Source organism: Canis lupus, chromosome 13, assembly GCF_003254725.2.
Source record: "Canis lupus dingo isolate Sandy chromosome 13, ASM325472v2, whole genome shotgun sequence".
Taxonomy (NCBI): Eukaryota; Metazoa; Chordata; class Mammalia; order Carnivora; family Canidae; genus Canis; species Canis lupus.
In genome coordinates this window covers 11,018,311-11,029,125 of record NC_064255.1, presented here as the reverse complement: position 1 = coordinate 11,029,125, position 10,815 = coordinate 11,018,311, and the positions used below count along the sequence as shown (strand labels likewise).

The following is a 10,815-nucleotide window of genomic DNA, read 5'->3' as shown; positions in this document are numbered from 1 at the left end:
ATGGTGCTTGTCCACAAATATCAGAGAGATGGCAGTGGAATCCTGGAATCCCGTCCTGAAGGGTCATCTGCCCTGGGAATATTCTGGTATCAATGTCAGTTGAGCACAGCAGATGGGTACTATGCAGAAAAGAGTTTCTTTGGCATACTTGAGACTGCTGTTCTTAGAAAAAGGCTTGCTCATAAGGTAGGTCCTTGGCTGGCATCTGGTAACTTGGTTTTGGGAGTATTTCCAGTCAACAACTAATTGATTAGGGCAGCTCATGGTGCCTAGATTACTTGAGCAAGCAATGGAGTTTAATCCTAAACACCTACTTTCCTTCTGGGAGTCTGGAATTTTGCTATATGCTAAAAAGAGAGTGCTTATGTGATTAGTCCCCAATAAAAGTTTGAGTGCTGAGTCTCTAATGGGTGTTTATAGTAGACAATATTTCACATATGTTGTTGCGGTGTTGTTGATGGGAGAAGAGTTCACTCTGCATGACCCCTCATAGGCAGAAAAGAGCATAAGGAAGCCCACACAGGAATTTATGGGAGATAGCTGTAAGAAGGCCTTGCAATTACACAAAGTGGGTTAGAAGAACATAAGGCAGAAAGCTGTCTCTCAGGTGGAAAGCCACCCTCCAGGGCAAAAGTGCCCAAGATTAGCCAGGAACACAACAGAGACACTTAAAACCTAACCTCTGACTAGAATGCTTGTCTCACTAGCTTTGTTGTCACAGATTGCAATCACCAGGAGATGAATGCCCGCCACCTATTGTTAGCTAAACTTAGTATATGTTAATGATTGCCTTGTGATCCTTGCCTCAAGCACCTACCCGGGATTTTGTCAGGAAACCTGAGTGAATACAAGTAATGGCAAAGCCTTCCCTGGGGCTCTTGTCCATTACTGACATTAACCTCTCTTGTTCTCATTTCTGCCTTTGTTCTGCTTGCTTGCTGGATGGGGGGAGAACTTCTCAGGCTTCAATGGCCTGCAACAGGGATTCATCCAGATTCCACCTGTGTCTTTTTTCCTTTGTGGTCTAGCTGTGTATTCTGACAGCATCACTATTTCATTTAACCACAAATTAAACTAAACAAAAATAAATAAATAAAAGATGTGGTGCTTGTTTGGTCTTGCTTTCTAGTGTTATTAGTATTAGTATTAGTATTATTAGTTTAGTGTTAGTATTCTGGGGTAACTCATAAACATAAGTTGCTGCATCTGACCCCTCCTACTACTGTGAGAGAAGCATGATGTTTATTGAGAGTTTTGGAGTTAGTAAGCAACAAATACATCATTTGGACTTGTCAGTACAACTCTTTTACCAAAGTTGGACGTGAGAGTTATTCTTATTATCCCTTGTGATACACCAGTGAAATTTTTACCCTCTGTCCTGAAGTACACAAAACTTTGGGCTCTGCAACACAGACTTATTAGCTCCCATGGGAGAATCCTTTCACCAGAGAACTCAACAATGGTTTCCAATACATTGCAATTTGAATTTGCCACCAGACCACTTTAGGTTCCTAATGATAGTGAATAAAAAATTAAAGAATCTTACTCTCCCAGGTGAGATATTTAGGTTAAGAGCTACTGTACTCTAAGGAAATTAGGTTTCTACTTTATAATAGTAAAAAGAAGATTATGTTTGGAATGTAGGCAATACCTTGGAGTGCCTTTTGGTACTTCTATGTCCTGTACTTAAAGGTAATTTGAAACTATAACAACCCTAATTCTGTGTGACTAATGGCCCAGAACCTTCAGGAATGAAGGTATGGTTTCCCCATCAAACAGGAAAACACATCCAGCCAATGTAATAACTGAGGGCAGTCATGAATGGTTAGGAAAAGAAGATAATTATAAAAACTGGCTATGGCCACATGAATAATTAGAAACAAGGACTACAATAGTTATTTGTATTTTTCCTTATATCAGTATAAGCATATTTGATCATGTATCAAATATTTACTTCTTTTTCTTTCCCACCCCCCTCTTGTCAAACACAAGAAATGTTCATTGATGCTGGCCTCCTACCTCAAAATTTGAGTTATAAGAAATCAAGAGGAATGTGGTTCAGCTAGGAGAGGAATTTTACACCAAGATGGTTAAAATAATTTTTATCCTCTTTGGGGAAAGATTAGCATGTTTTTTTTCTTGTTATGAGAGATAGTTGCATCATTAAAGATGAAGCATCACTTTGTTATTACCTTTGTTTGGAAATTTTGTATAGTTTATTTATTTATCTAATGATCTTAAGTATTTAATTGCTTTCTGAGGTACCTTTTTGGTGTGACACGCTTTTTTTTTTGTATATATTTTTTTATTGGAATTTGAATTGCCAACATATAGCATAACACCCAGTGGACATCCTGTCAAGTGCCCCCCTCAGTGCCTGTCACCCAGTCCCCCCAACCCCCTGCCCATCTCCCTTTCCACCACACCTTGTTCGTTTCCCAGAGTTAGGTGTCTCTCATGTTCTGTCACCCTCACTGATATTTCCCACCATTTTCTCTCCTTTCCCCTTTATACCCTTTCACTATTTTTTATATTCCCCAAATGAATGAGACCATATAATGTTTGTCCTTCTCTGATTGACTTACTTCACTCAGCATAATACCCTCCAGTTCCATCCACGTTGAAGCAAATAGTATAGTTTAAAATAGTGTATATATTGAAAAAAATAAATTAAATAAAATAAATAAAATAAAATAAAATAGTGTATATATTGGCCAAAATGACAAGGAATTGATTATGGGAGCTTTAAATTATGTTGATTTAGCTTAGGTAGAACTGTCTCCCTTCTGAATTCCTGTTCCTTCATAGTTCTGGGATAAGGTTGGCCTAACCTGGATAAATTTGCAGAAGATTCAGAAGGCAAAGTGAAACAACAGCATGTTAATGCTTAGCAAGTGAGGTTAAGTGCTGCTACGTACAAGGTACGTCAAGATTGTGTTGACGTGCCTTGTAGATCTGGCAAAGCAGCCAAGTTGCAGGTGCTTTACTTCCTATCAGATATCTCCTTTCAGCTTCTCCAAATCCTGGAAGCAGTTTTTTTTTTTTTTTTTTTTTTTTTAAGATTTATTTATTTATTCATTCAGAGAGAACAAGAGAGAGGCAGAGACAGGGAGCCCGATGTGGGACTCGATCCCGAGTCTCAAGGATCACTCCCCAGGCTGTAGGCAGCACTAAAACGCTGCCCTGGAAGCAGTTTTTGAAAAGTGTCATGTTCAAGTGCATCAGCAATTTTACTGGTTGTCTAAATCATCAACATTGGGAGTTTAACCTCAGGTTTCCAGCTCACTTTTGCATATTCCAATTTGCCATTACTCTTCCTTCACTTCATGTCATCCATTTTTTTTCCCAAACTGTGGGACATTTTGAGACTTTAGAAATAGCAGCAGATGCATGGGCTACTCTTATGCAGACTTCATCAATACGCACAATCCCATAAGATTTCTTACTGGCTTTGTTTCTTTGATTAAAAGAGCTTGATACAGGCTGACTGGCTACACCTGAGTGGCAGCATGGTGCCCCATTGTCCAGGCCATTAAAGTAGCAGAATAAATCTCATAAAGGCAGGCAGCACTAGAATCTAGAATCTGCACATTGGGATGGGAAAGGCTGTCTAGCACTGAAAATCCTAAGCAAGAATGTAAGAAAAGAGCTCAACAGAGTAGACCAGAGGTGTCATGCCAGCCACCTCTGAAAGTGGAAGAAGATGATTCTGGCAGAGAAGAAACACCTGGGCATCAAGGATGGCCCTCCTCATCAGGTATTGGTGGTGCCCCTGCACAACAGGATTTCCCTGACAGATGACGTTAGTTGTTTCAAGATAAGGACACTGGAACAGTACACTTGAATGAATGGGAAAACACCACTAGCTCTTTGCTGTTAGGCACTCCTTAAAACATCAGTGATTTTTCACATTTACGAGGTCAGGGGATCTGCACACTATGTTAGACATGGCTAAAGTGGTACATACCATCCTTTTCCTCCTCGATCCACTAGAAGGCTGGGGCAGCACTGGGAATTACTGCCTTTCCTGCCTCTTTGTTCAAGGTCTTCCCACCTATACACAAGCTCTCCAGGGGATTTTTGGCCTCCCACTGAAGAAACAAATAGATGTCAGAAAGAAGCTAAGTAAAGCAATAGAGAAGCACTTTCCTGGTGACAAACTTCTATTGGACACTCAACAGGAGGTAAAGATGCTACTCAGGCAGCTGGATAACCAAAAGCAATGGCATCTTTCCTTTCCAGATTGACAAGCCTAACCTGTTTGCACATGCTGCTGATTTTGTGCCCAGTGAAAAGAAAAACTTGGTGAGCACCTTGAAAAATCTCAGGCTCTATTCATGAGCAGACTCTGAGTGTGACTAACTTGCTGCATATTACTGGACAAGATTATTTCCAGATGAAACAGATAGATGCCCCTATGGACCATTTCCCTTTAAATCCTAGAGTGGTCAAATTCCAAAAGGCCCTAGCAGTGGCAATGGAGATTTGCACTAGGATACTATAGCTGGTATGGAGGAAGACCTTAAGGTCCTAACAAAGTCAGACCCTGGTAGACAAGAATCTTTGTAAACAGAAGTTATCCCAGATTTGATGGAAGAGGAGAAAACTTGGCCCACGGAGGGGTAGCTAAGCAAGGCAAAATTACTTCTTGAAGGAAAATTCCAAGGTGGTAAAGACGATTCCCAAAGGGATATCAAATTAGCAACCTGAATAGATTTTGGATGAGGATGGTCTAAGTGGTGGGGAAGATGAATATGATGATATGGAACATGAGAATTTTATTGAGGAAGCATCTCAGAATAAAGATAGTGAAGAGGAATGGAGGAAGAATGTGAAATGGACTATAGGAGAGTCTGTCATCTTCAGAGGGTCCTGAGAAAAACCTTCCTCAAGATTAAGCTCTCATCTTTCATTTTCAGAGCTTTAGTAATATTAGGAAATGCATTTTTAAAGAAACTAAGGGGGAAAAAGTTGAAGGAACTATGGTTGGTTGATATGTCATACTTCATGTCTGAAGTTCCTGTGTCAGTGGTTGAGTACTTCAAGCAAAGAGAACTGTTGATTCCATTTTCATTATTACCTGATGAGCAGAAGATGTCAATATTGAATATGGTAGTGGGCTGGAACTCTGGCAACACTAAGCCAATGGAAGCTAGAGTAGCTGATCTTCCATTGTGGGTTCAGGCACTTCCAAGCCTCACCTTTATTATCTCAGCACACTGTGGCAGATAAACACCAATTTTAGAGACTTCTTATCTGCTGACAGGGCCTTGGTGGTGACATTATATGGCCCAATCACTTTTTCTCCCGCATCTGTGCTGCTTTTCCAATAGAATAGCAATGGGAGACCCAGCTTCATCACCATAGGCTTCTATGGTCAGTGAATCCAGACAGAATGGTCATCAAGAGAGTTATTTTGAGTGGTCATCCTTTCAAAATGTTTGCTAAGATAGCAGTAGTGCATTACATGTTCTTAAACAGAGAAATGTGTTATGATTAAAACCAGTGGAACTGAAAACAAAGTGGGGCCACAGGGGATATATCAAGGAGCCTTTAAGTACTCATGGCACCTGAAGTGCAGTTTTGATGGGAAGCTAAAATCCCAGGACACAGTACTGATGAACCTCTATAAACCAGTTTTCCCCAAATGGATTTATGATCCCGATGTACCAGAACCAGTACTGTGGGTGAAAAGTGAGATTTCTTCAGCAGTGCTCGAAGAGGACATGGAGCAAATAGCAAACTATTATCTTACTGAAACATCTACTTTCCATTACGATTTTGAAAGCTTTTTGAGAGGGGAAAATAAGAAGTTGAATTAACCAGAAAACAAAATTTCTGAGTGTCTGCGGACACTGAATCCCTCCCATCTGTTCTGTGCAAATTAAACAGAAACAGATTGATAAAGAGCTGGCCTTTTAGCCCACTTCACCCAAGTTAAGGAGGTTAAGTCTACATTTCCACCACTGAGCACAGTACTAAGATACTAAGATGCTTTACTTCCGGAGAAACTGAAAACGCTGAGACAGCAGAGCAACCCCTGCACCAGTTCGATAAGCAGTTCCATCCTCTCCCATACCAGCTGGGTTACATACTGTTGCTATGGAGGGAAGTAAGAATTAGTGAAATGAAAGAAAGGGAAAGAGCCTAGTTGGCTGGCCTTTACAATTTAAGGACATATGTGGTTATATGCCTAGTCTGAATTTTCTTCTTGGCCATATGTATGTGTTTGCCAATGAAGGACAGGGCTTTGCTTTTTTTTTTTTTTTCCCCATCCTAACTCTGCTTCTACTCTTGAGACAGTTGTCTGAATACATCTGGGGCACCCTCCCACCTTATTCTTTCAGCACACGTGGCAGATAAACATAAATTTCAGAGGTTTCCTGTCTGCTGATGTGGCCTTGGTGGTGACAATATATGGCCCAATCACTTTTCCTCCTGCATCTGTGCTGTTTTTAAAATAGAATAGCAATGGAATACACAGCCTTATTGCCATAGACCATCAATTGTTAGTGAATCCAGACAGAATGGTCTTCCAGAGAATTGTTTTGAGTGATTACACCTGTGGCATGGACTACCCTTGTGAGAATGATCCAAAAAAGAGGACTGTGAAGGCCCTGGGACTGGAATTAGGTCCTTTTCAGTAGGTAACTGCGGGATTCCAGGATCCATAGCATGATCTAAAATGGATATATGTGTTGGTACATTCCCTGAATCCACAGATTCCCATTTAAGAGGAACAGTGCAGCCATAGGAAGGCCAGACTAGAACCATTTAAAGTATTTATCTCAAGGAAATGTGTGTGTGTGTGTGTGTTGGGGGTGGGGGGGGGTCTTATAGCAGTAATAGTTTGAGAACTGTCCAGAAGGCCATAATGGTTGGAGTGGAATAAGCAAGAAAATGTGGTAGATAAAGTCAGAAAAAAGGAGGAGCTGGGGCAGCCCAGGTTGCTCAGCAGTGTAGTGCAGCCTTCGGCCCAGAGCGTGATCCTGGAGGCCCGAGATAGAGTCTGGTGTTGGGCTCCCTGCATGGAGCCTGCTTCTCCCTCTGCCTGTGTCTCTGCCTCTCTCTCTCTCTCTCTCTCTCACTGTTTCTCATGAATAAATAAATAAAAACCTTAAAAAAAAAAAGGAGCTAGATAACAATTGTCAGTGGTTCTCAACCCAGATGCCCATCAAGATCACTGGGGGGCTTTTAAGAAATACTCTTGCATGTCACTAACCTTAGAAATTCCAATTTAGTTGATCTGGGGTAAGGTCCAGTCACAGACAATTTAAAAAGTAGCCTAGATGACTTCAATGCAGTCAGCTTTGGAGACCACATACACAGGCACCTGGCTTCCTCTCTGAGATAGGAAGCTAGTGAAGAATTTGGGGCAGAAGGGTGTCATATAATGTTATTTGCATTTCAAGAGAAAAAGGTGCATTGAGGAGCTATAGAGAGATCAGTTAAGAGGTTACCGAAATAATGCAAGAAAGAGATTATGGTGCTCTGGACCAAAGTGGTGTCCCTAGAAATGATAACTCATATATGTGTGCTACTATTTATAACAAGTCTAGATAATTCTAACGTAATAAGTTCTATTTAAGTTACTGCCTAAAAAAAATAATACATACAGCAGAGCCTCAAGTTTATTCACTATCTAGTTTACAATTCAAGTAAGTTTTTTAAATCATTTTTAATGACAAAAATAACATAGTAAAACAAGATTGCTTTCCAGACGGCAACTGATTTTCACTCTTTCCAAAACTATGGTTAAGTTAGTAAAAACCCCATTCTTAGGTAAATTGTCTTGCAGCCATTTTTTCAGCATACATCAAGAATACCATTAACTTTTTAAAAAATTAAATTCAATTAGCCAACATATAGTACATCATTAGTTTTTAAGGATTTATCATAGGAAAAGCATATACTCATTAATTTGAGAAGAAAACTAGGGCAGGTGGGATAATTTAAGAAGCCATGTTGAGGTATAACATTATTTTTTAAATGCAGTAACTAACATTATTCACCTATAGATGTGTTTCTCTGTGCTACTTGGTTCATGTGTTAATCTTGCTTATTATGTGTGATTGTATTGAACTCACCGTCAGGAAAAAAAGGAAAAAAAACCTGGAAAAATACCTGAATACATAATATACAACATTTAACTTCATGCTTTTATAAACCTGAATATGATATGATATATTTTAATCTCCTCATATTTACTCCATTGGTAGGGAATGGATTCCTGCCCTAACGCTATAAAGATGACCAAGTACATGACACTCGAGTCTGGACAGATGGAATTGACAGCAGTTTATTAGTCACATATATTCACCGTCTAGTGAAGAAATACTCCATGACATGTAGGGCCACATGGTAGTTGCAAATGAGAATAGAGTGAATAGCCAGGGCTGTGGGAAGCAGGCTTTGTAGTATCAAGAGAGAGAAGTGCCCCTGGTTCCTTGGGAAGATGTGATTGGCTTATTTGTATAATTCTGTGAACTGCTAGGAAACTGAAACCTGCTACAAAGGGAAAAGCAGACACTGTACCTGGTCTCTGAGAAAAGGAAGTTTGTTTAGCTAAGTAACCTTATATATGGTTGCAGATGGAGTGGAAAACTTATGGTTTTAATATTTGAGACCCTCCCCATATTACCAGATGTCAAAGCAGCATGTGATTTTAATTTTAGGCTTCATATATAAGTCAAAGGAAAAAACAAACATATACTATCTTTAGGACTTTTTCTTTTTCTTTTCTTTTTTTTTTTTTTATTGATGTTTGATTTGCCAAAATATAGTATAACACCCAGTGTTCATCCCATCAAGTGCCCCTCCTCAGTGCCCATCACCCAGTTAACCCATCCCCCTGCCCGCCTCCCCTTCCACTACCCTTTGTTCATTTCCCAGAGTTAGGAGTCTCATGTTTTGGCACCCTCTCTAATTTTTTCCACTCATTTTCCCTCCTTTCCCTTATAATCCCTTTCACTATTTCTTGTATTCTGCATATAAGTGAAACCATCTGATGATTGTCCTTCTCTGATTGACTTAATTCACTCAGCATAATACCCTCCAGTTCCATCCATGTCAAAGCAAATTGTGGGTATTTGTCCTTTTTAATGTCTATAATATTCCATTGTATATATAGACCACATCTTCTTTTAAAAATTTTTCTTTTTCTTTTTTTGGCTGGGTACAGTATACTTTATTGATGGTACATGACAAGGTAGGGCTCCCCAAGCCCCTCCCCTTCCTCCAGGTCTGGGATGTAAATTGGAGGTCAGGAGATTCTCAGTGTGTTGGGGGATTAAGTTGGGGCAGGGACTTCCCAGCAACTGAGGGCCTCTCTCTTCCTCTTGTTCTTGCTGGGACTGGTGGTCCAGGAGGCTTTTACTCCTTGGAGGCCAGGTGGACCATGAGGTCCCCCACCTGGTTTCTGTAGCTGAATTCATTATCATACCAGGAAATGAGCTTGACAAAGTGGTCATTGAGGGCAATGCCAGCCCTGGCGACAAAGGTGGAAGAGTGGATGTCACTGTTGAAGTCGCAGGAGACAACCTGGTCCTCAGTGTAGCCCAGGATGCTCTTGAGGGGGCCCTCCAATCCCTTCTTCACCACCTTCTTGATGTTGTCATATTTGGCAGTTTTCTTCAGGCGGCAGGTCAGATCCACAACTGACATGTTGGGGGTGGGGACACGGAAAGCCATGCCAGTGAGCTTCCCATTCAGCTCAGGGATGACCTTGTCCACAGCCTTGGTGGCACCAGTGGAAGCAAGAATGATATTCTGGGCATCCCCTTGGCCATCAGGCAACAGCTTCCCAGAGGGGCCATCTGCGGTCTTCTGGGTGGCAGTGATGGCATGGACGGTGGTCATGAGGCCCTCCACGATGCCAAAGTGGTTATGGATGACTTTGGCTAGAGGAGCTAAGCAGTTGGTGGTGCAGGGGGCATTGCTGACAATCTTGAGAGAGTTGTCATACTTCTTGTGGTTCACACCCATCACAAACATGGGGGCATCAGCAAAAGGACCAGAGATGATGGCCCTCTTGGCCCCACCTTCAAGTGAGCCCCAGCCTTCTCCATGGTGTTAAAGACCCCAGTGGACTCTACAACATACTCAGCACCAGCATCACCCCATTTGATGTTGGTGGGATCTCACTCCTGGAAGATGGAGATGGACTTCCCATTGATGACAAGTTTCCCATTCTCAGCCTTGACCGTGCTGTGGAATTTGCTGTGGGTAGAATCATACTGGAACATGTACACCATGTAGCAGAGGTCAATGAAGGGCTCATTGCTGGCGACAATATCCACTTTGCCAGAGTTAAAAGCAACCCAGGTGACCAGGCGCCCAGTATGGCCAAATCTGTTCACTCTGACCTTCACCATCGGGTCTCGGGGACTTGGCTGGCACTGCACAGAACATGCAGCTGTCTGTCAAAATGGGGAGGAGCCTAGGACTTTTTGTAAGGCCCTCTAAAAGAATATGCTTCTGGTAGCCACACATGGAGCAGAATGTGGTAGAACTGCCTAGACCCATGAACAAAAAATAAATACCCAACATATATCTCTGATTTTGTGTGTGTGTGGTAATCATTCACCACTTAACAGAAACCAGTACAGAAATTCATAAGTTTTTGACATGAATAATAAATAGATGATTGTGAAAAATAAGAATAATCTATGAAGCACACATATGGATTTCTGATCATATAGATTTAATTTTTCTGAGAAGTGAACATTTCTATCTTATTCTCTCTAAGATAAGCCCCATGCTGTTGCACTCTCCTTGTTACGTCTTATTTTTCTTAGAGTATGGATATAGTTTGTC

The 10,815-nt window shown here is 41.1% G+C and overlaps 2 pseudogenes; one reads left to right on the top strand and one right to left on the bottom strand.

Annotated features, from left to right (window-relative positions):
- LOC112662508 (pre-rRNA-processing protein TSR1 homolog) lies at positions 1-5,822 on the top strand (annotated as a pseudogene).
- Positions 5,823-9,278: 3,456 nt separating this feature from the next.
- On the bottom strand, positions 9,279-10,373 carry LOC112662308 (glyceraldehyde-3-phosphate dehydrogenase-like; annotated as a pseudogene).
- Positions 10,374-10,815: the final 442 nt, after the last annotated feature.